At 34.0% G+C, this 27957-nt stretch overlaps 1 long non-coding RNA gene across 1 annotated transcript in view; it reads right to left on the bottom strand.

Annotated features, from left to right (window-relative positions):
* LOC119193807 overlaps positions 1-27957 on the bottom strand; it is a 101080-nt gene that overhangs the window by 42727 nt on the left and 30396 nt on the right. The window lies entirely within an intron of this gene.

Below are 27957 nucleotides of genomic sequence, written 5' to 3' on the forward strand. Positions count from 1 at the left end.
GCAAAAAAGGTTTTGAAGCAGACCCAAAAATCCTAAACAGTCAGTCACAAAATTATTGCTTATTTCTCCTTTCCAGTTACATTTACTTCTAATAAAAGCCATAAACTAATGTAAATAAACACGAAGTTTAACGGCCATCGAATAACTGCACAGAAGGCAAATTACAGTTCCCAGAAACAATTGCCAAATCGGTGGCTGAGCTATACCCACTCATTTGGCAGATATAGCGGGCACTGTAGTTGTACTGACGCAAGCGCAACGAAGCGTGGTCCGCGGACATAGAACATTGTAATTGATGTACGCGAACATTCAGCACTACTGCGAACTGTGGCACATTGGCTGCCACTTACACGGAACCGAACAAAGTGTTTGTCTTTATTCAAGCTTTTTTGATTTGAAAAATAAACCCACTGAATGGTGAGACATGATTACCCCTCGGCAGTCAACACAATTATGCCGACCTGTTGGTTACGTGGGCCGCTATAGCGGGTTTTAACACCTTGTGTAAGGTGGTTGATATCCGGATGGATATAAAATATTTCAGACCACTAGCAACGTTTGTAAAGATAAATATATAATAAAATAGAATTGTGAAATCATTTTAAGGTTAATCCCAATAAATAAATCAAAGGCATTTTAGCTTATTCATTTTATTTTGTAAGAGCCCTGTAAAATACGGATAAAATTAGGCTTATTAAACTTCACATGACCATGTTGGACAGTTGTTTTCTTATACAATGGTGATGAGATGAGATGATAGGATGCCTTTCACTAGACTGACAGTGCTACGCCAGCCGATAAACAAACGTACTTAGAAACCACGTAAGCTCTTAATTTAAAAGTACTATATGAGAACAGTATTGGACTCAGCTGCTTAGTAATGAATATTGCCAAAGCCATGATACCAAACTCCCAAATACTGTTTGAATACCTGTTCTAGTCATCTCCACATTGTTTATTGAAACGTTATAGAATATAAGGACATTAACCAGTATAGTGGCTTTACCAACTTGTTTCATACATTTAGCTAATCTATATCTCCTGATTACACATTGCAGTAAGAAATTACCTTCAAAACTTATCTACTGATTTCATATCTTAGTAAGAAACTACTTTAGTTTTTAAAGTAAAATTAACCTCGAAATCCCAAAGATATTACAGCACGGTGTGCTAGAAGCCGCGTTTAATTGTGCCCCGCACGGCTACGAACAATGCCGAGCGGTAACGAGCTCACTTCGTGATAGAGTAAAACGTATTTATGATTTACATCCGAGGAAACATTGCGTATATTATCTCCATTATCTATGTAATCATGAGATAGGTTTATTTTGTGGGTTTGATTGGAAACAAAGATATTAAACAGTATATATAGTTATAGACCGCATATCACAATAAAATTTGTGCTCCAAAAATTATTACCAATTATAAACGTGTGATAAATACGATAACAACATATTCACAGACAATAATATGTTAATATGCGCTTTAAAAACGTGCAAATCATGATATTACGTATTTTACATGGTTTGCCGTTTGACGGTAGATCGAGTAACTATCGCATGAGCGTACATTTTTGTATGACAATCTTCCCAATGTCCGTTCTATTATAATCTTAGAACTTTTTAGTTTGGAAGGATTTCTGGTAGAAGTAATAAGTAACAATTTTAACACCACCACAAAAAATTCTGACGCACACATATACCTTAAACTGATTTTGTAAAGAGCAACACCAGAGTTTCTTTCCCGTTCTTCTCTGGTGAGAACTGCTTTCCGAAATGGTGGTACATTTAATATTGATGGAATCGACATAATGTATAACATTTTACGGGTTTAAATAAATCATTTCATTTCATTACATTCAATCATTTTATCTCACATATCGTATCGTGCGTAAAGTGGATTAGGTAATTCAAATTAGATTGTATATACTATATTTTGTATTGTTTTGGGGATGATTTGCCGATCCATAACAGATTCTGATTCATGATTTTTATTCATGGCTCGGGCAAGATTCTGATTTGTGATTTTTCCATGGCTCGGGAGAATTTATATTGGTTTTTTATACTCCGTGTCAGCCCGGAGACTGGAAATTGTGCGCAATATAGCGAAAGTGGGTGTACCAGAGCGCTTCTGCCACCCCTTTAGGGATACAAGACGTGAGTGTGTGCAAATATTAAACCAACAAATACACAATCTTAAAGTATTGCGATAACATTTCCTCGTTACAGTTGTTTGATCTTTACCGAACTGTTGCATAATGATTTATAATAACATTATGGCTTATCGGTTTATGAGCTCGCTTTAGATAAGACAGTTGCGGATACCTTTCTATCATAGATACAAATTGGATAATTATTTTTCCTTCTGAGAATGGTTAACAGTAAACTGAAATATAAGATTAATTTAACAGCTTGTATTTCAAATTAAATGGCCGCTCTCATTTTAATATCTTGTTCTTATATAAAAGGTAGGGAAGCATAAATAGAGTAAGCCCAATTTATTTTTTATAAAATTGTTTTTGGGGTCAACCTGTCATTCCATTTGAATGCATACATGGGTACAAATTTATGTGATTTTGAACACATGTTACGGATGGTCCCCGCACTTTTATTTAACGTTTTATGTTCCTGTTTTAAATTTAATAGAATTAATGAATGGATAAATTTGGAACTGCACATTTTTTCAGAAAGGTCAATTTTCTAACGACTAAGTAAAATAATTTAAGATTTAAGAATAACCTATAAATTTTTAAAAGGCCTGTTTAGCGTTTATTTATTTCAAGTTTTCGTATATTTATAATAATATATTTGTCTAGCTTAGGTAGCAATTTTAAATAAAATTAAAAATCTAAATTTCTAATAAAAAAACATATTCTTTAATATATAATTGAGTACATACTTAGATAACAAATATAAAACAAAATACACGTCGAATTGATACTTCCCCTTACGTTAAAGTCGGTCTAAAACAAACAAAACCATCATCGCAAAATCATATATATTGCATAGAAATACAGCTATTAATTTCCTTGTGCATATAAATTGAGATGTTAAATTGAAAATACACGCGATACAGCCGCAGAAAATGTTGAATTTAAACAGCAATTGGCGATAAATTAACTTATAAGCAGACTTCGTTATAAATTGTGTAAGGGTCCAAACACAGTTTGACCTTTATCGATTTAATGTTCTGTCTTCTGACAAAAAGGTGTATTTTATCAAACTATAACTTTGGTTTTCTAATGAGGGATAAAGGCTCGAGATATTTTGCATCTTTGCCAAAAGGATCACATTCGTTTTATTTTTAATTCTTTAAATAAGCTCATTATTTCTATTAAAATATTTACAATTGCAACGACAGTTTACTTAATCAACCGTAATAATATTAAAGAAGATCGAAAACTAAATTGGAAATTATAAATTTAAGTATTATTCCTGTTTAAATAGTACCTATTCGAAATGAATGCATTGTCATCTAGAATTAATAAAAGGATGACGTCGTTTATGGCGGCGCCCAGCAAAACGGCTCGCTGCGTAATATATTATTTTCTTTGTTTGTTTCCATTTTTCTTATTATTTTATTAATTTTATAATGGAAATGCCATTTAGATTCTTAATTCCATGCATCTCTTCCTAACCACATCATATTAATTTCAACCAATACTATTGGATAAATAATTAAACAAATAAAGGAGGTAGTTTAAAATATTCATAAAGACCTAATGATTATTTTTTAAGAAATAATTAGTTAATCTTTCAATATTTCCACCCGCAATTGTGCACCTTGAATGTATAGAACGAATGCTCAACTAAATACTTAAAAAACATCTCCCTTCAAATCCATCCTCTGCATCCCCAATACCTTGTCAATTCATCATTAAAAGTAAATATACCTAATAATACTCGAGGACAAAACGGTCAACCAACTGCGCCATGTGGTCAAGCCCTTAATGAGTTCACGACATAACGTGTGAATTATAGAACGGTTGCTTCCCACGCTGCTGGTCCCTCTCGCGCCGAGGTGTGAACATAAAGGCTCGAATGATTTTAATTAGTACCGCCAACGTTTGTGTTTACCTGTAACAACAAATCAATATTAGATGAGTCCGGTATTAAACTATGGAGAATTGCATAGCACCTGTTGGTAGGTAGAGTGGGGTCCAGATAGACTCTATGTTATTTTTTCATTGATTCCCATAGTGTTCCAGGTGGATCCCTAGAGGTCCACGGGAGATTCGTGGGGGTCTACACTAGCATGACCGAAAAAAATTCGTAACCGGTGGTCCACGAAAATTTATCTGGATTTGATAGTAAAGAACTAAAATGTTGGTTTGACTCGCTTTTCAATGAAGGCAGATAATATTTTAAGAAGCATGCGTGAAAAATTTCCGGGATAAAAATCCCTCTTTATATTTTCCTGGAATATAAAGTAGCTTATAGCATTCAGGAGTGGTATAGCTTCCTATTAGTAAATAAAATCAAAATTGATTTTATAGTTGCTGAAATAAGCGCGTTCAAATAAAGTCCTCAGCTTTATATATTAGTATAGATAAGAAGGAAGTACACTATAGGATCAAATAATGCGTACTAATAAAATATATTTTCCAACATTTATAAGACCAATAAATCATGCTCAATAAACTAATCAACCAATAAAGTTTCACTACACGCCATTAGACATTGTTGCACTAATTAGGTAAGTCATAAGCGGACCTCAGACGCTCCGGTCCTTCCAAGGAGGTCCATTCATGTGTCAGTTAGTTCCCACTAATTACTATTTATCCCCTCTTTAGAGACTAGCTGTAACGGATTTTAAAATATCTGAAAATTAAAGTTTACGTGATGTATTCCTCGAATCGTAATTGCTTAGTTGTGTTTGTAGAGGTTATGGGAAAGAGTATTCAAAATCTCTCGTATTATATTTTACGATTGACAAAAATGAATTTTTTTTTACGTGTACGGATAAGTGACTTTACTCCACCTGATGGTAAGTGTAGTATCGAATAGAATGTCGACTGACGAGAGATGATTACCCCTCGGCATTCGACACAATTCTGACGGCCTGTTGAAACTCAATATACACAGGCTGATCCCGGAACGCGACATACTTACAGCCACTATGGCGGGTTTTAACACCTTGTGTACGATGGTCGTTGTCCGAGTGGATATAAAATATATCCTACCCGCAAATATACCAGCAGCACATATACACGCACTCACGCCTTTTATTCCCGCGAGGGTAGGCAGAGGCGTAACTATTACACCCACTTTCCACCGTGTATTCCGTCGTATGATGTGATAGTGGGCGAGCCTATCGCCTTACAGGACACAAATTCCAGACTCAATGTTGATACGAGTAGAAAAACCCAATATCACAATGCCCAACTCGGGGATCGAACCTGTAACCTCATCAGTGCAGTCGTGCCATCATACAACGCCACCAACAACCTGCTATTTACTCCTAAAACTAGAGGGTTTAAATAAAGAAACATAAACTACCAAAACCGAAAGTAACAAAGCGAGTTCCAATAAATTATTTTAACCAACCACTATTACGGTGAAAATGTTATATACACATTCTCAGATAAGAATAAACCAACATTAATTTCTATCAACTATACCTTCTACTATGAGTTTTCGATCGAAAGTCGGAAAAAACTCGATTGGTTTGGTAATAAATTTAAGATTATTAATTTCAAACGCGGCAAATGAAATGGTATGAAAATATTCATGTAATATATTTTAGTAATCAAAATATTACAAATAATTAATTTTCAATATAACTTACCGCGTAAATAATAAACACTCAAACTACTTTTTGATCATAATATTTAAGCATCTGATCTACGAGATTTCCTTATTTTTCAAGACTTATGATTAGGATGGTGAAGTATTAATATTTCTTAACTCAGATTTTATTTTTTCATAATACCATGAACTTTTGTTTCTTAATGCAATTATACTTCACAAAATATATACAGGTAATATTTCACTATTATGATCCCTGTCCACTTCGCAAAACTAGATGCCAACATCACGCCTTTATAAGGCTACGTATGCTGCAAGTACATGTTACTAACACCTTACTTTCTAACTAATTTGTAAGCGCAAGCAGATTTTTGCATTGACGTAAGAGTTCTAATTCCTGACCATTTACGCACATGGTCTATAAAATCAAATGCACCTAGTTATTCAATCAGTACTTTGCCTCTAGTAGTTTATATTTCCTTTCAAATGAAATTATAAGTCATTAATAATATATAAACATAATGTTGGTAAATAGGTCGCGTGATGCGTACTCGTTTTACGTTTTTCCTATTGGATTAATTACATTAACAAATAAACAAGACTCGATTCAATTTATTATAACTGTTAAGATATGTGACTTATATTTGTTCAAATTTAAAAAAAAATAATTAAAATTAACATAATATGTTATGCCCTCTTTACATAAAAAAGTCAAATATATAAAATAATAATTTAGACTATTGTCAACCACTGCTGAAGACAAGCCATTCCAAGGAGCGTTTAGGAGAATATGTCGTATTGAGACGTGGATGTTATTCCAATACCTAAGAAAAATCAATAAAAATGATGCCAAATTGCATAAAGAAAACGACCTGCCCAAACCGCAATATAATAACTTCCAACAATAAACACGTTACATTCGAAACACATTCGAGAACCATTAGTACGGCCACCATTGAATATTCATGCGGTAGCGGACTTCAATAGACCATTGTATTGTCTATGACAAATGGGGGGCCTATTCCCATGGTTTGTGCGTCCATTTGTCCGTTGTAGTTATTTGTGAGTGCTGCTGACTAATTTGGTAATACAAGGACGTTATACCTTTAGGGATTTAAGCTAAATTGAATAAAGGCTGTCATTGTTGTGGGATGTTTGACGCAGAATAGACACTTTCGTAGGCAAATACAGTCGACATTGTATTTGGACTACAATTTACATAGAAGTATAATGAGACATTTTAAATAGAAGTATAATGAGACATATTGCAGAAATTATGATACTTGATAATAACTACACATTGCTGAACATTATGAGACGTCTCACGTCTCGATGGCGAGCGCAGTCAAGCCATGGAGTACTTTGTAATTTAAAGTTCTATAAGGTTTTGATGCTGTTTATGGGCGGTCGTATTGCTTACCATCAGGCCAATAGCAAGCTCGTCTCGTCATTCAACTACTTTAGAATCTGATCTGGGGTTTTGTTAGATCTATATGTTTAATTTGATCGCACACAAGTTAATAATTTATGAGGATTTTCACCACAAACTTTTTACAAGGAGGTATTCCTCCCAACAGGGGCTTAGCTTGCCATAGAGAGGCTCTGTATCACTATTTGTTGGGGGCCCTACAGGAGACTGCGAAATTTTGCTCGCCCGCTTAGTTTAATGTAGATATGGTCTAAGAGGGACCCCTAAATCCTGGGGGCCCTGTATCATTGATAGTGCTGATACAGCGGTAACTATGCCCCTACCTCCCAAGGTCTCTAAAAAGATGTCATTATTCAGGCACCAGGCACACTGACGTCTTTTTTGTGGATTTTGGTGAATCAATAAGATCCTAAAAAAGGAATATTTATGGAATCAGTCCCAAGTTAGAGCTAGACCGTACAAACTCCATATCAATACTATTGACTTCTATACTGCGGATTAAGGTCGACAGATGCTTGCTTAGTCCTAAATCCAATCAAATGCAGAGAGATCACTCCACCCACTGACGCTTCGAGTGACTCATTCAAGTAATTTGCATTTCGGAATTAATGGATCCAGTTACTGTTTAGACTGACACAAAGATAACAACTGATACACGCTGTCACCTATATTTGATTGTCATAGTTTTTGGACGAAACTGTCTATCAAGAGAATCTGGATTTTTGAATAATTAGCATAATATTTATTAACCTAAAAAGATTGTGGACTTCATCAATCTTTTTAATCAGTGATTAACCTTATAGAGTTCTTTCTCTTTGACTCAGATTATTTATCGTAAGGAAAACAGTGCTAAATATTCATTAGTTGAAATGGTAGTCATTTTGATATAAAATTAAATTTAAAAGTAATATTAACAAATGCTTTAGTTGAACCTGGCTTTATTACATCGAAATATTTAATGATAACTATCATTAAATAACTATAAGTTAGTATGATAGGTATGTTATTGTAGCCTGACTAGGCAAATAAAAAACTGCTTTAGAGTGCCACTTGGCTTTATTATTTAAAAGTTAACGTTTACAGTACAAGAAATTAGTTCCATATTTTACCACATGGTAGGTGTTTTAATTTCCTGGTCAGGTTACAAATAGATTTTGTAATCGATGGTCTACTGAATTTCAACCTTCTATATAATCCGAACAAAATAAATATCATTTACGTGCATATTTTCAAATAGATAACTGTCAAAGATTTTCCCAAAAGATAGATTAACTAAATCACTATACCCAAAGTTGCAATTTCGTCATAACAATCGATTATACCTCGGCCAAAATTCAACAATGCCTCTCTAATTTACAATATTTTGCGTATTAAAAATCTAATATCGGAATCTAAACGGTTACAGCTTTAAGTTAACTAATTCACGCTAGACATTTGGTTGAAAGTCACGTGCCGGCATAGCAACACGTTGGCGACAACCGACTCGTGTCACCTTTTGGTGACAGTTGTTTAGTGTCACCTTCAATAGTGTCGATGAATTGACATAGACAATAAAACGTGAGGAAATATAAAAAAAAAGTTTTTGAAGATCAGGGATTTAGGTTATGAACTAAAATGTATCTTATTAACAAAGAAATAAAGACGTAATTAAAGTGTAGTTGGTTAGATTAGGTTAGGGATTAGAGTGGTGGACTAAGGCCTAATCCTTCTCGATAGTAGAGGAGGCCCGTGCCTAGCAGTGGGACAGTATAATATACAAGGCTGATATTATTATCATTATAATGGGAAGGCTATATTGTCTCTACTTAACTAACCAATAATCTTAAATCTGAACAATGTTAACACACACAATGTTATAAAAATAAAAATGAGTAAAGTAATAATAACTAAAAACGTTAACAATTATCGTTGATCAAACGAATCATTTAAGTTACAAGACTAATGACCTATTGTTTTAAATTTATCTCCTATAGCTCTATTAAACATAACATCTACAACAAATGCAATATTTAATCGCGTAAAAGCAAAAAAGCCGCCGTAGTAAGGCGTCAAAGGTATTTTATTGTTATCACTTAAATAGCCTTACTATTGGCTTATTTTTGACAATGCCTTAAACGATCTATGTACGAACAGCATTCGAGATATAATTTTACTATTAAGATACGTATATATTTGTATAATTTCAAAGATTTTAACGTACAGATTATCGCAATATAGTGTAAACTGCAGATTTTAGCTAATACTCTATTATTGCCAAACGAAATTACTAATGTTAATTTGTTACAAATATTTAAAGGTTCGGAAAACCTTGAATTGGCAAAATATATTTACGCAAATAAAATTGAAAACAAAAACCTTACGTACCTTTGATTCGACAAACCATTCGCAAATTACAAATAAAAAAAAGTATCTTGCTTACGAAATCTATTGGAAAACATGATTAACAAAATCCCAACAAACTCGAAGCAATCTCGAAAGCGAAGAAGATTCGACGGAATATAGTAGCACGTCCGATCCGTGACAGTTTTACCAACACGACAGTGTCGATGTGACATGTGTAAACGTTTACGATTTGTAAAGCGTGATTTAGAGTCTACGGCGCGGACAAAAAGTAGGGGTCATTACACTGAGATCTGCATTGGAATTGTCTTAATTATGCAGTATTTATGTAGGGTTGTTTATGTATTCACGCCAGTCATTTCCAGGGTAGGCAGATAACCATATTTAGCCAGTACATTAGGTCAGACGTTAGGGATTCGGTCCAATGCTTGGATGATGCTATACTCCCGAGTGTCGACATTGGGCTGTAAGACTGGTGAAAAACGTTATGGTAGCGATAACGCGTACTTTACCAGCGAAGAAAAGGTTGAGCCTAAGTTTGTATGTTTAGGGTAGAAATTGAATACGCAATTCTTACAATTATTTAATGTTTTTGTGAGAAGACCTCTATAATGCCCAATTAACAGTGACAATATGTCAAAATTTTAACGGAAATTAATTGTCATTAAAACCGCTGAAGTGTTAGAAGAATGGCATATTGGAAAAATATAATAAATATTTGAAAAATGGCTCCTTGAGAGATACAACCAAAAAATAACCTGATACCAACCAAACAGAAATCTAAAAGTTTATAGTTCTGTAACAATGGTTACTGAGGATCTCTAAAACTAGAATCCCCGTATAACCATAGACCAATTCAAAGACACAGACAATTTGCGTAACGCGTTGTTTATTTTCAATTCACGTGTTTATGACTAACGCGGTGAGTAATACAGCATCTGTCTGCGTCTTAACTATGTGTTTAATATTCATTGACTAGCTACCAGTAAGTTTTGAATATCTTTAATTCATATTTACATATTTTTTTCACTACAAGAGAACCACGACACGTATTTATAAAGCGAATGAGGATGGTACGGCTGGAGGGCGGCATGCAAGAACGCAAATAGAACAATGAAAATCTTCAAAAAGGGCAGGTTAAAAGTAACCCTACCATCGAAAATGTATGCGAATTATGAATGTGGAAGAGGCGAGAGAGATGTGTCAAGATCGTAGCACGTGATGCTTAATAATCCTTGCTAACCCCTTTCTTTTTAATTTTTTTTTCTTTTCGCGGGGAAAAACACGTTTTCGCTTCCAACATTTGGAGAGTGAATGGAATGGTTATGTTGATTTCACCGGTCTTACGGCCCAATGTCGACACTCGGGAGTATAACATCATCCGAGTGAGCGTTGGACCGAGTCCCTAACCCCTGTATACCCGACACCAGCATACCAATCAAAACCCGCGGTTGTCTTCTTCGGCGCATACGGACGGCCCGGAGTATACTTGCCAAACCCTGTGAGATAAAGCCGTGAACATATATATGTTTTTTACCAGTTTTATTGGCGGTTTGTTTGCTTTTATTCCTCTATCTCATGCCTCGTTTAGGTGGATAATAGGAAAAAAAAGTGGCCATGTTATCTAGTGCGAGCAATAATATGCTTGCACCGTTTTCCATTCATACATACATAATATCTTAACTGTAAGGAGTAATATAGTTACAGTCATAAATCTATATGAAAACTACCAAAATACAATAAACTTAAAACAAAGTATGTTTACTCAAAATTAACTTTATACCCTTCACGCTACGACAGCAGAGTACCTCGCAATTCAACTCTAAAAATCTTTACTGATTCTGAACATATAATCAACGAGGAGACCTGCTAATCTCCTCCAGTAAAGATTTAAAAAATTAAAGAACCGTTGTAAAATCAATTATGTGTAAAACAACGCTGCATCGTTACTGACTAAAATCCATCAGTTTTCGTGCAATATGGTGTGCGTAATTTGACGTTCATTTGTAAAATCGCATGACAGTGATTAATTTTTCACCAGTTCGAATATTTAGTTGGGTGTATAGCTCGACGAAGTAAGTTCGAGCGCTTCGATTTCATTTTAATTGTTCCGTCGGAATATTTTTAGGTTAGGATTTTATATTATACATACTTAATTATTGATTGATAGCTTAAACACCACAGGTAGATAATTCAATTTTATCGTCTTTCAGTTAGTTATGACTTTTTTTATTTCTTATTTTAATTCTAAAACAGAATATTTTATTGTGTATTTTTACTAATAATATTATTGTACGCACTTTTAACTTGAAATATTACGTATTTACAATTATTATAGTCAATATTCTTAAACATGATCCAATTATGATATGCATTAATTGTTTTTTTATATTCGAAATAAAATCTGACTCGCGATCAATCCGAAGTGGTCTGTTAATACATTTCGAGATTTACTCTGCTTTCACTTACCACACCGTTAACTTTACGAGATCACGTTAAAATAACATTTCGGCTCATTTGTTTTGTTTGTGCGTGCTCAAGTGCTCTTTGTCTAATGCTATTAAATTAAACCGATGATTTCACTTCTTTCAAATCACCATTAATTATAACTGAGAAAAAAACTCTGTTACGTTATATCTCCTTTTACGTGAAAGAATTAATGAATGCATAAAAAAACAGTTTATTAAAATAAATACAATTAAATTAAAAAAAAAACATTCACTTCGAATTCATAACCTCCTTTTTTTAAGTTGGTTAATAAACCGACTTATCGTCAAAAAACGATCTCTTCCAGTCAATCCGTATACATATTTAGATACTAAATACAAAGAAAACTGATGAAAGGAGTGTATACTCTAAATCACAATACAATAGAGCCACTAACGTCTGAAATAGTACCTCATTCTTTTGCCAATCAAATATATAGCTTACCAAAATAAACATAAGAACTTACCAAGACTTTTATGTAACACAGTAATCACGCCAATGGACCAAAAGCATAAGCTTGTACTTTTGGTGTCCATTTATCACTATGTGTTACGCAACCTCAACCAAGCCTCAAAGTCAAGTTGATGTAAACAGTGATTATTCCTGATGGTTATCAATCCGAACATATGTTTCCACTGTAATTATTTTATAGCTGTTATTTACAACATAAATATTGATTTATAACTTAATGCACAATACTCTGTAAGTCAATAGACCTTGTAACCAGTGGTTCATGTTTAACCCGTTATGTCTGAGTTTATTTTTTCCAGCAATCCGTGTAGGAATTCGTGAAACCTATTGTCTATGGATTTGAAAATAGAACAATGAGTTTTTTAAATTTGGAACAATAATATTAGATTGATGTGAATATTTTTTTTGGCAATGATTTACGTTTTTAAATTGTTTTTTTTTCATAGTTTAGTGTTATGACGTAAAATTAAAAGAAAAATTATAAGTATTTTAAAAGCTTTGTAACAGAATTTATTATTTAGTATTCATTTAGTCGTAGATAGCACTGACTACAAAATATTTTTTTTTAAATTTTACCAAAAAAACAGAATCTACGATTTCCATTAACTTTATGAAATAATGTGATAGCGAAAATTATTAATAACGTCATCAATATTTTTACTCGACTATAAAAAGAGTTTTTTTTTAATGTAATTAAAATTTTAAAACTTGTTTTTTACCACACACAAGTTATTTTAGATTATTTCCATAACGTATTATTATAATTTCTTAAGTAATTAACATTTTACTAAATTCATCTTCATTGATATTTTTTTTTATATAATATTCACCGATATCGATTGTTGAAACATTGTAAAAATCGCCCATAATATACAGAACACTGTTTGATACAAAACAGCTCGATCGTGAGGTTTTTTCATTTAGATCTTGGCCGCTGCTAGTACGTCATTATCCTCGCGCACCTGTTTGATGGGAACACGGCACCAAAGACCTATTCTGGGTCTAGTTTTTACATTTAAACTATATTCTTGGTAATCTTAACAAAGTGGGTTCGTAAATATGTTTTTTTTTATGTATTCTTGTTTTTTTTTGTATTCTGTGTGGTCTTTTGTAATAAAAAAGAGGGGGTTTTCAAATGTGACGGGGAAATGTTGGTTTTATATTAATAAAATAATTAGTAATATATATTTTCTAGTATATTACTTAGTTCTATAATACAATAAATTTCTTTTTGCAAAAAACCATTGTGCCTGCAGAAAATAGTGTGTCGTGTCTTTGGGAGAAATAATTCAGCTTGCACTATAGGCTAAAGGCAACGGGCAAAATAAAAAAAAAATACTATAGTATTTCTTTTTTATATTTACAAAAAAGATCGAGCTTTTCCATCACGAATTAAAAAGTAAACAATTGTCGGAATAAGGCCGCGGCCCGTTATTGTACACCGCTTAGGATATAGTACAAAGTCCAGCTCATATTGTTGCTAGTTATTTATACATTTCAAGCACTAACAATATGCCTTATTAGGGACCAGTCTAGACTAGAAATTAACGAGTCTAGATCAGGGCATTGAATTTGACTGGCCAATTACCTAAAATGGTGGCAGAGTAGCTTTGACTGGCATCTGTAAGAATTGTTGGTCTACTTGAAGACCTATGTGACCTTAGTGTCGGCAAAATGGGGTGAATAGAAACGAACAGATCGGAATTGTTACTAGACAAACTTAATATCAGTAATCAAAACTTCATTTTCTTTAATTTTTTTACGCTGATCATGTTTACTTTATCGGAATCGTTTTCGTAAATGTCATTCCTATTAACCCCCCCTGCATCCTAATCGACCTATTTTACGATAGATGTCTCACATGTGGTTAAAGATTATTGGAGATTCAGAAAACCAAACAAGTCCTAACCCAGCATTCCTTTTCTCAAAAATTTGGCAACGCTCCCACAATCCTGGTGAAATTGGCATGTAGGTGTTTATGGCCTTTGATCACTCGAATATCAGGTGACTCACATATTTATCATAATGTCATATCAGTAGAAAGTTACTATGACAAAGTTGGATATCGTCGGGCCTCTGGGATAATAACAACCCGCGTAAATGACGAAAAAAGTCAAAACGGGAATAAATCTTCGACACTTTCATGTTTATCTCTTCCCTGATTTTTTTGTAAGTACACGATATTGTACTATCCCCGATGATATTATTTTGTGTGTTTTTAATATAAATATACCCACACACGTCAATACAAAATATAAACGCTCTCTAATGCGTGCTTAACAACATATCCCATACTACCTTTTGCTCGCGGCTTTGCCCGCGTGAAGGAGTTTCCTGGGATATTTTTTTTTCCGACTTACTTGATATGTATCGCTATGTTATGACCAAATTACACAAAATCATTATAAATTGTAGCTTGTGTGTTATTCTAATGTATAACCAATATTACTGTAAAGTTTCATCCAAATCCGTTCAGTAGTTTTTTCGTGAAAGAGGAACAAACATACATCCATCCTCACAAACTTTAGCATTTATAATATTAGTAGGATTAATTAGTTTCTCAAGACACAGGCTCAGTCTAATTTAAGAACCTCTGATAATTTTTAATTTAATTTTTTTTTTCTCTAGTGATCTAGATGTTATGAGGAATGTTCGTTCTAAAATTCATTTCAAAGCAAGCAAAATGCGCCATTCTAAAGTATTTATTGTGCTAAGTGTTTGGCCATATTAGTGAGGTGATTGACCTTACGAAATATGATCGCGTGCGCATACGTTTTTCAAACACGATCGTGATATATGGAAAAATTTAATTTAAATCCGAGGAACCTTGTAACAGATATGAAGAATGTTATTTTATAAAAAAAAAATTAAATCGTGATTACTATTTAGTGCCGGTACATTATAATTCGGAGGAAATTCAGTAGAATTATAAATATAGACCGCATAGCATAAATAAAATTATAAAATAAGTTTGTCTTGAAACCATATAAAGGTTTTTATATAACATAATTTAGGCATACCAAATAAAAAAACCTCGAGAATATCAGTCCGCTTGTGACATCTAGTTGAATCTATAAAATATTTTCATTTTTACCAAGATATTTCTATGATAATGATTCATATTTATAATGATGCGTGATCGTCAGTGGTCAATGCGCGTTAGTCTATAAAAGTTCTCAGCGTCAAAAGGAAATACGTTTTTGCACATCCTGTTTTTTAGGATTTTATACCAGGAGGTACATATAATAGTAATACATTCGTTAAGAGGAAATATGAATAAGTATTCTTTAACGCTGTCTTATATCGATTAGGTTAGAACAGCCATAAGTTTTTAAATTTTGCACCCATCAGAAAATCATGTATTGTATAGCTGGCTTTATTGTGACCAGCTTTTCTTTTTTCAATAATAATAATTAATACATTTCCAATTTTGAATTAGGTTTTTATTAACAACAAATTTTTTTTGCGGCCCTCGCATCAAGACAGAAACGTTTTTGTGGCCCCTTTAAAAAAAAGGTTGAGTGTGGCTGGGTTAGAGAGAGGTGTTTTGAGCCGCGCTGATATAGCGCTTAGTGATCGAAAGTAACAAAACTATGTATACCCATTTATTCATCGATCTACGCTACGCAACACCGCAATGTATATTTCTGCCGCCAAGCTGCAGTGTGTACTATTGTGTTCCGGTTTCAATAACATAGTAGCTAGTTAACCTACTGGACATAATAAGGCTTAACATCTTAAGTCTCAGGATGGCGAGCGCAGTGGAATACCAAACAATACTTTGAAAGGTGTTGGATGTTGTTTTCACTGAGTATGGGCGGTCGTATCACTTACCATAAGGCAAGCTCGTTTAGTCATTCAAAGCAATAAAAAAACGTAACACGTAAGGTTTAAGAAATTAAACCTTCCCTACTTTAAATACCGTTGAAAAACCACCATATTTAAATCTGTAGAGCACGGTGCGTTGAAAATTATGAATATCCGGATAACCTGAAGCCGCGCTCCCACCGTCACGCTGTGCGCGCGCGTTGATCACCGAACATTATGGGAGACAATAGCCCCGCCAGCTGCTATATCCGTTCCTTTGCGGCTTCGTATAAAGCCTTTGCACACGGCTGTTTTAAGAACTTAGCTTACGCGTTTTATATTACTAACCAGCAAAATTAACGTATGATGGCTTCTGTTAGCCTATGAAAGTGGCTTGATGTTGTTTTACTTTGACTTGGTGGTAGAAATGCTAAGGTCTGAGTATGTCACTGCAATGTTTAAGTAATATGCATGCTTTGTTTCGTTTTGAAGGATATTTGCATCTAGCATATTTATTGGTATTATGTGAAGTATTCTAAGACTTACGTACGTCTTATGGTGACGAGCATAAGATCTCGCCACATTGTAATTTGTAATTCAAACTTTTCTTCATCAAAGAGGTATTCTAAACGTAACTAAGGCGCAGTAAACATTGCAGTTAAGATCTAAGTACAGTACAAAATATATGCGCGTACAAAAACGCGCGTTTAAAAAGAATTGTGTACATAAGCCCTTACATTTTATTCAACACCAGCTGGTAGATATCTGCCAGGTATCGGCTGTTTTTATCCTGACTTAGCAACTCCATATTTCATGATAATTATATCATGTACAAGTAATTGTGTATCACAGCGTGACGGAAAGTCGTAAATAATGTAACCGTCAATTGCATCTTTAGATATATTGTCTGCACAAATATCTCTAGGAAATCTATATTTGTTTAAGATTTTACAATTAATAGAATACTTACCTTACATTCATACACGATAGCCTTTTGTGTTAATTTCTTTATTTTTAAACTGCTTATATTTGAAATTAGAACATAGATATTTTTTGTTTAAGAGCCTACCCTTTATTATTTTCATCTATTTCGCAAGTTTCCGACGATTGTGTTTCGTTAACTGGACTAGAAAATGTTGAAGAATCGGTACTGGTCACCAACAATGCTTCAAGTTTAATGATTCCATTCAAATTCTCACTCCAGTGACCCTGCAAATGGAGGGCTGTGGACCGGAGAGATGCGTTCCGCTGTGGTGTTACAAAACCACGTAGAAAATATAAAAATGAATGCTCACCTGCATTGTTTGACGAAGGAATTTAAATTGTACCTGATTTCATATTATTTCGGTTTCAAAATTATGAGAAGAGTTGTGTCATATACAGTTTTTAGCAGCACATTTACGTAGAGTACGTAAAATTTGATCAATCGATAATAAATGACGATGTCGGCCACGCAATCATAGTACATACTATTAGAACCTTTTTGTAAACTTAGAAAAAAAAATAGAATCTGTGACAGCCTGATTTTAAATTACTTGTTTGTCATGTTACTTTTGTATTACACCTCTGAACCATATATTTATTGTAACACGAGTCTTGCTTCGTTTCTCTTTATATAAAATCAAACACGTCATAATAATTAGAAAAGATTTACGTTCCAAATTTGAAATCATTAAAAACAATTAAGTCGAATTGAACTGAGTTGGTGAAATACGACACAAAAAGTCTACTGATTACAGATATAAGTACATATATTCGAATTAAATTGAGTTGTTCAGATACGACTTAAATGTCAACTGATTAGGACATATACTGAACATTCCCCATAACACACCATAACGTTACAAAATGACGTATTGCCTCACTAATTTCATTGTGTCGGAACCATTGTGCTATCTGAGGTAACTTTCCACGTCGTTTGTATTCACTTATTTGGATTTTTATATTGTTGACCAATCTTCGCAATAGCCTACGCAAATCGTTGCGTATGGACTCCCACGCAGATGTGCAGAAATATTTGTATTTCTTTTTTATTCGTTTTTATTAATATATTTGAAGATACGTTACAATGTCCTACAAACTTGTCAGAGGTTATAGAAGAGTACTGTCTAAACCAAAATGGACCTGGATACTGCTGGATTTTACTTGTAGTACGTCTTTTATATTTGTGAGTCTGCCTGGGTAGGTACCACCGCAATGTCTGTTTCTGCAAAGCATTAGTGTGTCACTGTTGTGTTCCGGTTTGAAGGACATTGTAGCCAGTGTAACTACTGGACCTAATAAGACTTAACATCTCATGTATTTGTGATTCAAGGTGTTAGATTGTCTTTCTTCTGTTTATGGGCGGTCGTGTCGCTTACTATCAGGCGAACGGCAAGCTCGTCTCGTCATACAAAGCGATCAAAAATAAATAAAAAAATACTGCTGTTTGGCTGCAGAAATAGATAGACATAGGTGGTACGTACACTCACAAAGAACAAAGAACAACTCATAAAGGATCTACCATATTACAAAATCGATACGAATATTAGTAAGAAGTAAGATAATACAAATGAAGTATATTTTTCAATTAAAATTGTCAATTAAACAACCCTTTGGAACTTGGCACAGAATTTAAACTTTCAACATAAATATACGTTCCCCATTGAATACATGCAAACAATTTTACTTAAACGCGCAAACTTATCCAAGTTCCCGTAATTGCTACCCATGCAGAATTCTTTTAAAGAGGTGCCACATTCCTCGGTACGCCCTGGGGTCTAATTGTGGGTCCCGTTCGGCCCGCGGGACCTCCCGACTTCGCATTCCGTCACGGAATCCATGACAATCGACAAGGAAATTATTATTGTACATCCTATACTATAAATTGCTCGATGTGTCTATTGTCATGGTATTTGTAAGTGGAAAAAGCCACACAGGTGGAATAGTATGGAAATTGCTACAGGAATCATGAGAAGATGCGTTAATTCGCCAATTGTCTGGCAAAGGCTTTTTAATAATAAAAAGTATGTGATTTAAAAATCCAGAATAATCTAAGGAAGGGCACTATTCCTCACAATAATGTGATAATCATAGACTATATTTTATCTTCATCAATTACACATTTAAACACAGACAGCTAGCAAATGCTATATATGTATACAATTTTAATCAGATTGAAATTTGCATTGACTAGAGGTAATAACACATGCTATAATAAATTACGCTTCAAGTATTAACGAATGCAACCTCGCATTTAATTTAAGACATTGAAAAGCATTTACTCTCAACAAAAAACCGCTGCAATGTTTCCTCTGACCGTTAGCGTTGGCTATCTAAATAGGAATGAAAAAACAAAATTCACCACACAATACTCAATTAAGCATCTGCCATTGACCCTATAACCGTTAGAATATGATAAATTGATAAAAAAACGGACAGGACGGCCGACAGTGCGGGGCTTCACGGATCGGCGCATGCGCACATGACGTCACTTCCGGCCTACCTGCCCCCTCGTCCCACCGCTTCCGGTCACCATAATGGTGGTCTGGTGAATTTACATTGTAATGACTTCGTAATGCAGGAGTGGTATTAAATGAGAGGTTTTGTGTTGATGTCCTTAGTACTAGTAGGTACTTAGACAATTTCCTGGTTTAAGTACAGACGTTATAGGTTGTGTATTTCTTCTATATGGCGCTGTATAATCTAACGCAAAATGAAGCCGCAACGCTGTTTTAACCATGAGAAGCAATTTTACGCGACATTTTGTTTGAGTATAAATAACTAAACCCTATATTCATATATTGCATTTGAATTGCTAATTGCGATGTGGTGTTTATAACGGCTATTTATAGTACCAAATATCACTTTATATAGTAATATTGCGCAATCGCAAAATTTTTCACGATTTAAAATTCAAATTTGGAACGTTCCTGATTTAAACAGTAAACAATATCCCTCCGTATCTACGATTATATATTTAGTTGTATTTTTGTAGACTGTCCAGGCATGAGCTTGATTAAAGCTACTGAGTATTGAGTGCCTGTGTGGCCTGTTCGCACGCTGCCTCTAAGAACTTGCGTGTGCAACACAACAGTTCCGTTGATGCGCCAACCGTTCATAAAGAACGAATTGGTAATTTTGGGCGTCTATTGGTGGTCCGTACCGTCCGCCGCGCGAGCGTTACATCGATTTAGCATACGGAGAAATTATGCACGTGTCGCTGAAAAGTTTTGAATAAGGCAATGCTTGTTATGTCTGGATTTAATTACTTTAACAACGTTAGGTAGCTTTAAAGTTACCCTTGTAAGATCCCCGATCCCGTATAGAGGTAATCAAAAATGTTTTTTATATTTAGTAATAATAAAAAATACATATTTCTGGTACTGATTTTCTGTCCAACACGTATAGCTATAGGTAGGTACTTCTATAACATTTTGGTTCGTAAATAACCTTAATGAACAAATATATCATTGTTAAATAACAATAAGCATTAATATTTATAAAATATTACATAAAAATACCTCCGTCTTTATTTAGTCCTGAACAAGGTTAAGAATTGCGAACTGAATTTAGGCCTTCGCGGTTTCCTTTACACATTATTGGTGGGCCAAGGTTGAGACGAGTATAATTTTCGTATAATTAAATAAAAAATGTCGGAAATACCAATTACCAAAACTTCATAGGTATAATATTTATAGTAGTACTTCCTTCAGCAATAATTAGCTATGTGAATTGTAGTACAATAATTAATTTATTTTAAACGAATCCTACAAAAAAGTAAAGTTTTTGATATTACATACCTACATTTTCAAAAGAATGTTCTTCAACTAGTTAAATTCAAATTTTGATATCGTTGCGGCAAGTTATAATAAATATAAATAAAGTACGCATCAAAACACAGTTTATAGCACAGCCAATTTGAAAAAAAAAATGTGAGGTTTAATAATTTTTTTTAGTTCTTTTTTGAAATCCCCACCAAGCGCACACGCCCACAACACGCATGTATCATGCTTGACGATCATTTGTGGCGAAATGCGTAATTGTACTCTGCTAATAGTTTCACGGATTTTAGTTCAACTATAGGCCTATTGATTTGAAGTTTAATCAATTTTTATTAACATTCTGGCCAAGACTCGTGACCCTGAGGTCCGACGCGGTCGTAGCGGTCAAAAATGTGAGTTTACGGCCTAACTAATAAAGAATGTACATTTCATATTTTATTTTGTTCCTATTTTGTTCTAATTACATAACCCACAAACATCACGCATTTATCCTCGAAGAGGTATGCGGAGGCGCAACCAGGGCACCCACTTTTCGCCAAGTATGTTCCGTCCCATGACGTGATAGAGGCATACCGCCATATCGGGCGCAAATTCCAGACTCCGGGCTGATACTGAGCAGTAAAACCTAAATATCACTGCCTGACTCGGGATTCGAACCCAGGACCTCAGAACGCTGCCGCACCGCGCATGTAATATAACACCATCGAGACAGTCTTTTATAATATTGCTGGTACTTAAAACTTTAAATACTCAGTTTAACCTATGGCTGAGAAAGTCTAACAAATGACCATTAAAATAAAGGTCTAGGTCCAGAAAAAGCCTGAAACCTGTCTCATCTAGCATAAAAACTATAAATTCCACATTCATGACATCGAAATGATTCATCCAAAATAAATTGAATTAGCAAACTTTTGAAAATACGCTCCGGCGCTACGTAAGTTTTTTCCACAAACACGTGTGTGAAACAAATTTTATTGTTGTGGCTTTTTGTTCGTTAACTTAATTTTGGCTATTGCCGCTAAAAATAGATGACTCACGAGTCAAATGGGTTCAAGTTGGAAGAAAGGAATGTGATGATGAAACATCCATGAATTTCTTGATTTTTTTCATTTTGAGAATATATTAATATCAGTCCTGTATCCTATACTGACCCACTGCTAAGCACGAGCCTCCTCTACTACAATTAGTTGGCTACGCTGACCTAGTGCGGATTGGTAGTCATCACATACCCTCTAAATTCCTATTAGGAACCGCTCAGGTATGCAGGTTTTCTCACGATCTTTTCCTTCACCGTTATAGCAAGCGATAATTCACAAAGAAAACACATATAACATTAGAAAAGCTAAAGGTACGCGCAGCTGGGTTTGAACCTGCGAAAATTAGTCTCGGCAGTCCGTTCCACTCGTAACTAGGCTATCGCCGCTTTATGTTTTCAGTTTAGCATAGACTTAAGCCATCGTTATTTCCAAAATTCGGCATTAAGATTTAAATATTTTTAAAATATATTACTGTCCAAAATATGACCAGTTAAAGTTGACCTCTCTATTATCTCTTTTACTATTAACTTCAAAAACTAATTACATTAACAGACTCTACACGGCATTCAATTGATTCAGTGTTATTAAGAATACCAAAGAGAATTCTAAAAAATAGTTTAACATTCAAAGTGGTATAATCACTACAATATCACGTTTGAATTATCAATCGTTGGAATTAAGGAATCGCTTCTTTCTAAATCAAGTAATTTAAGAGATAGTATCTTTGAAAAAACGATTTATAGGAACATAATCGAATTTCGCATGAACAAGTCGAGGATGGTAACTGTTTTACTATAATTATTGTCCCCTATAAGAAAATAAGTAATAGAATCGTTTATCGATCGTAATCGCTATGACACCGATAACTCTTGGCACTTTTAGTACTTTTTTTATCTTCTCTTTATTTCGGGGTTTTTATCCACCAACGATATGTCAACTTTAAGAACTTGACTGTCACATCAATAATACTAGACTAAGTAAGTTTTAAAATCGTTCTGGTCTCCAAGACAGTTTTCCAGTTTCCACACGGAGACGCGAATTCCAGAGACATTTCAAATCAATCTGCAATGCAAAAACGTGCAGTTTGCAGTCATAATACCACTGACCACTTAACCGCAAGCTTCATTAGAGTTTTTTCACAAATTCATAGCGTAAACATTTTTAATACTCCAACGGGACTCTGACCCATATATGACAAAGTTGCGGGTTGCGCAATCGGCACGAAATCATCTCTAACGGTTTTCATATCCTTTTTCTATCTATATAGAATGTCCTGTACGTCCTGTTTGTAACAGGTTACGATTATGAAATAATTATTTTTTATAGTTACTCGGCAAAACGGAAAACTTGATAGAGCCTAAGTGTAATCTAAGAATGATAATAAAATTATTTTTATAGCTTCTTAGCTCGTAATTACTGTGAGGTCGTCGTCGGTCGTGGTTGCTATGCCGGCCAATGGCGCAAAATACCACATTTATTATTAATGATAAGAGGAACAGCTTATTCACGCGCCTATAAACATTGAACAGTTTTATTAAAATCCTGAATTTTACAATATAAAGTAGGTACATAATACCATCACGCTTCATTAATCATATGTATATATATCAAATCAAATACCCAATAAACACTGGCTTTAATATTCTTGAAACACCAAAACATCAGTAATCCACTTTGTTTGTTGACAGCAATCACCGTACCACAGTAGGCAAGCAATAACCTACCCACGTACTTTTAAGAGACTCCTTACATCTCCAATATCCCTTCTGAGGCAATTCTTGTGTGCTCGGCTTCTATACCGAAAGCACGCCCATGCGTGGGGAGACATTATGCTGCGATCCTAGGCACACACTTAAGTGTGTATACCTCATGGTTACCAATTCACGTGGATGCCTATAAGGGCTCGCGAACATTCCCTGGCCCTTTCTCGTTCGCCCATCGTAAGATGGTTCCTTATCCTTCCCCCAAACTTTCTTCCCATTTATCCCTTCCCACTTTCCTCCAGAACCCTGCAGTCGATAGACCGGGGGGAAACCAGTATACCCTTCGCAGCTTTCCGTCAAAGTTGATTACAGGGTCTGAACTAAAAAAAAAACACCTCCAATATAACCGTAGGCGAACACACGTGATACTACTAGGGCAGCATAACTTCAAGCAAATATCCTCAGCAAATCCGTAATGTCCCAGTCCCGCTCAATATAACCTTTTTATCATAATGAATAAATATGATTTTACGTTGATATGCATATTATATGTTATTTTACCTCAACATCTCGGAAACGTATGGAAATGCCGTTTGAAGGTATATTTATTGGTAAGTATGCAAGAAGACCCTGTTTGAGATTGTGTGGGCTTCTTTAGAGTGAGGTAGGTTGACTACTTAACGCTAAATCTTGAATGTTTCGTTCGGATTTTAGTACTTATTATTAGTGATGCCTAAACTAAACGGACACCTTAGTTAAAATTTAAAACAAAAAAAGCATTTCACACCCTCATAACTCACAGAATTTTCTTAAAACATGGACACGGATAATTTAGTAAAATCGAATATCAGATATTTTTTAGACTGCTAATGAGTAAATTTCTATATATTTCAAGGTATCTATATTTTTTGGATTAGTTGATTATATCGGTGGTGAATCGCGCAATACTAATTTTAAATACAGAGTTTATACTTACTAAGGCGTTGCGCAAACGCTGTCAAATTGTCGCCGAAGAACATTACACATTGCTAAAATTGCTTTATCAACTGTCATAAATATTGTCTATTAAGGCTGTCCCTCAAACAAACAGTCTTGAGCACGCCAAGATCAAAACTTACGAATAATGACTGAAAAAAAAAAGTCTTTCTGAAAATTTTAAACTACTCAAATATTGCTTATTAAATTGTCTTTCTATGGTGTTAGTTGCAAACTAATATAATGAGTACTTTAGAGACGCTCGGAATCCACAATTTTCTGCCATTTTCATTATTTAATAAATGAAATAATATCCACATAATAAAAAAAATAACAATAAGAAAGATATTATTTTAAAAATATTATGTTATTTTTGCTCAGGGAAGCGTGTTAACATTTAAGGCTGAGGAACTTAATACAATACCTACAAAACTTCGTATTAAAATCGAAGAGCATGTACAAACAATTCTATGCCTAAATACAAAGAATTTACAACGTCTATTCCAATATTTCACGCAAGAAGAACATCAAAAGGTTTACGTTTTGAAATACAATTTTAATTTCATGCAATTGTTTACGTCATGGTACGATCAAAGCGGTCACGCTCTTAGTTTTACCTTTTTGTTTTGGGCAACATTAAAATATCTTCAAGATTAATATGTTAATTTCAAGACATTTGAATATCAAAAAATCTCTTTTTATTCGGACTGTTTAAACAAAATGAAAATTATGTTTTTTTCCTAAACTTATTTCAAATCTTATGAAATTACCTTGTATTGCGTGTAGAACTACCTCTCTGATGTCTCGGGTTCAAATCTCGGGGCGGGTAAAGTGATATCGGGTGGAATGTTTCTTCTCAATATCAGACCGGAGTCTGCAATATTTGTCCGACATGGCGATAAGCTCTATCACATCATGGGACGAAACAAAAATGGCCAAAAGTAAGTGCCTTGGCAGCACCTCTGCCTACCCCTTCGAAGATAAAGGCGTGATGTATGTGTATACGAAATAACAATTTACTTATACGTACATATTTTATGTGATAGAAATTTATGTCAAATCTGGTACAATTTCGTTAGCAGTGCCTATATTCGAATAGTTATACTAGTCTATACAATTTTGCAGATCCTAGGCTCTTGTCAAGTGTGCCTTTAGATGAAGACCCCGTTTAGGTTTCTACTGCAGTTTCGGTTGACATAACTATAAGTTCTAATATCAACTAAATGTTTCCTCTCTCACACCTAACATAATTAGCTTTATTAAATATCATCTTTTATAAACATTATCTCAACAAATATGTACAGGATATACTAATTACAAACTAAACTTATCTTTGCAGAAACAAGTGTCCGTTTTGAAGTAGAATTTTCCGTATTTCTTGGCTCGGCCCCCCGCCAAGCGAGGCGACGATTTCTCGGCAAGAGGTGATAATCATTTGCCGATAATACGCACATCATGTCTATTTGTTGTATCTTTATGTGTGGATTTTGATGAAGGAGGTAGCGATTTTATTTTTTAGATTATTGTTCTTGTTTGGAGTAATATTGTAGGTTTTATGACCTACAATGTTTCTTAAGATTATAATCACCTTCAATTTTCAAATTCAAATTCAAAGTTATTTGCTCTCCACAATCATTTTATACAATAGATGTTACATTTTAATACACGTGACGTAATCGTGGACCCTGTCGGGCACGGCATGGTTTCAAGAGAGGGAAAAACTAACTAACTAACTACTAAAACTAACTACTACTACCTTAAGCTTATATTACCGCTGTTTTTCCATTGAGAGTTATAAATATAATAACGACCAAGTAAGTAATGAATGTTATGCAGATTATCCTTTGTTTATATATTTATATGCACGCTGTTAAAATTGACTAAAAGCAATAAAACAATTTTATATATATGCAATTTTACCGCAAATATCTGTAAAAACATATCCTTGAAAATATTATGACCAACTACGACTTGGTATCTAGGAAAAATCCCGTATAATATAATAAAACGAAAACAGAATATACTTGACAAAAAAGGAAACATTAACACTTTCACAGCGGATCGCGTTGTCACGTTATGGCCATTTTAATCGGATTTAAAAAACCTTCCATTGTTGACAATATAATCGACTATTATATAGGCTGAATTGAATTCCGACAAATCGTTGACGTTTATCGTATTCGAAGTAAAACTTAATAAAAACACTGATCTGTTTTTGGAACATTTCATTTAGGATTACCACGCATCTCGCACTATTCGATAAATATTGCAATGCAGTTATATAGTACTTACTAAAAAAAATCTAAAAGAATACTATTATCCATAAATAGATCGATTACTCATCAAAATGTACTACAAATTTTATTAGTAAAAATATTAATATATTATGTACATTGACGATTTAATTTCTTGATCCCTTTTGTCAAACCAGTAAACACCATTCTAAGCACCGGTAGATTCCTCACATGCATAAAAAAAGACATTATTAAAGTGTTACTTTTATAGGGCATAATAAATGATTGGATCTTAATTTATAGGTAATATTTATTTTGAGAAACACAATGACAAAGCACGGCGTTCGAGCGAACTAGAGAGTTGTTGCCAGTAAAACAAGACAAGAGGACATTGCAACAATGTTTTACAAAATATTATAAATGGCAACAATATTTTTTTTTAGTATCATAAAGATAACATAAAGGCCTGTAAACTTAAATGATACTTTTTAAACTAGATTTTTGATATTTTTACAATTGATTATAAAGCCCATAAAATTTTCCAATAAACTCAAAATACATAAAAATGAAGATTTGGTTACCATGTTTACATCGGATACCGTAGTAGTCAATGACTGGTGATTTTTTGCGAATGACTCAATATCGAGTACACTTGTTATTATCTAGTCTGTTGGAGTTTGTACTGTAAATAAAACCACTTGACTATTAACGTCAGAGAAAAGATATTATTGAACTGGGATAATCCACTTTAAAGCATTGTAATTTTCCTTTAATATTTATAGTAACATAATACTTACAATTATGTTTATTAAATTAGTAGTCGTAGTAGAAATATGGGCGAGGCCTACGTTCGGCAGTGGACTTCCAAAAACTGAAGAAGAATTAGTGGCAATGTAACGTTTACAACGAACGATTGAAATTGATGAAAATATATTTTTCAGGTAAAAGCATTAAACAATTTACA

Source organism: Manduca sexta, chromosome 7, assembly GCF_014839805.1.
Source record: "Manduca sexta isolate Smith_Timp_Sample1 chromosome 7, JHU_Msex_v1.0, whole genome shotgun sequence".
Classification (NCBI taxonomy): domain Eukaryota; kingdom Metazoa; phylum Arthropoda; class Insecta; order Lepidoptera; family Sphingidae; genus Manduca; species Manduca sexta.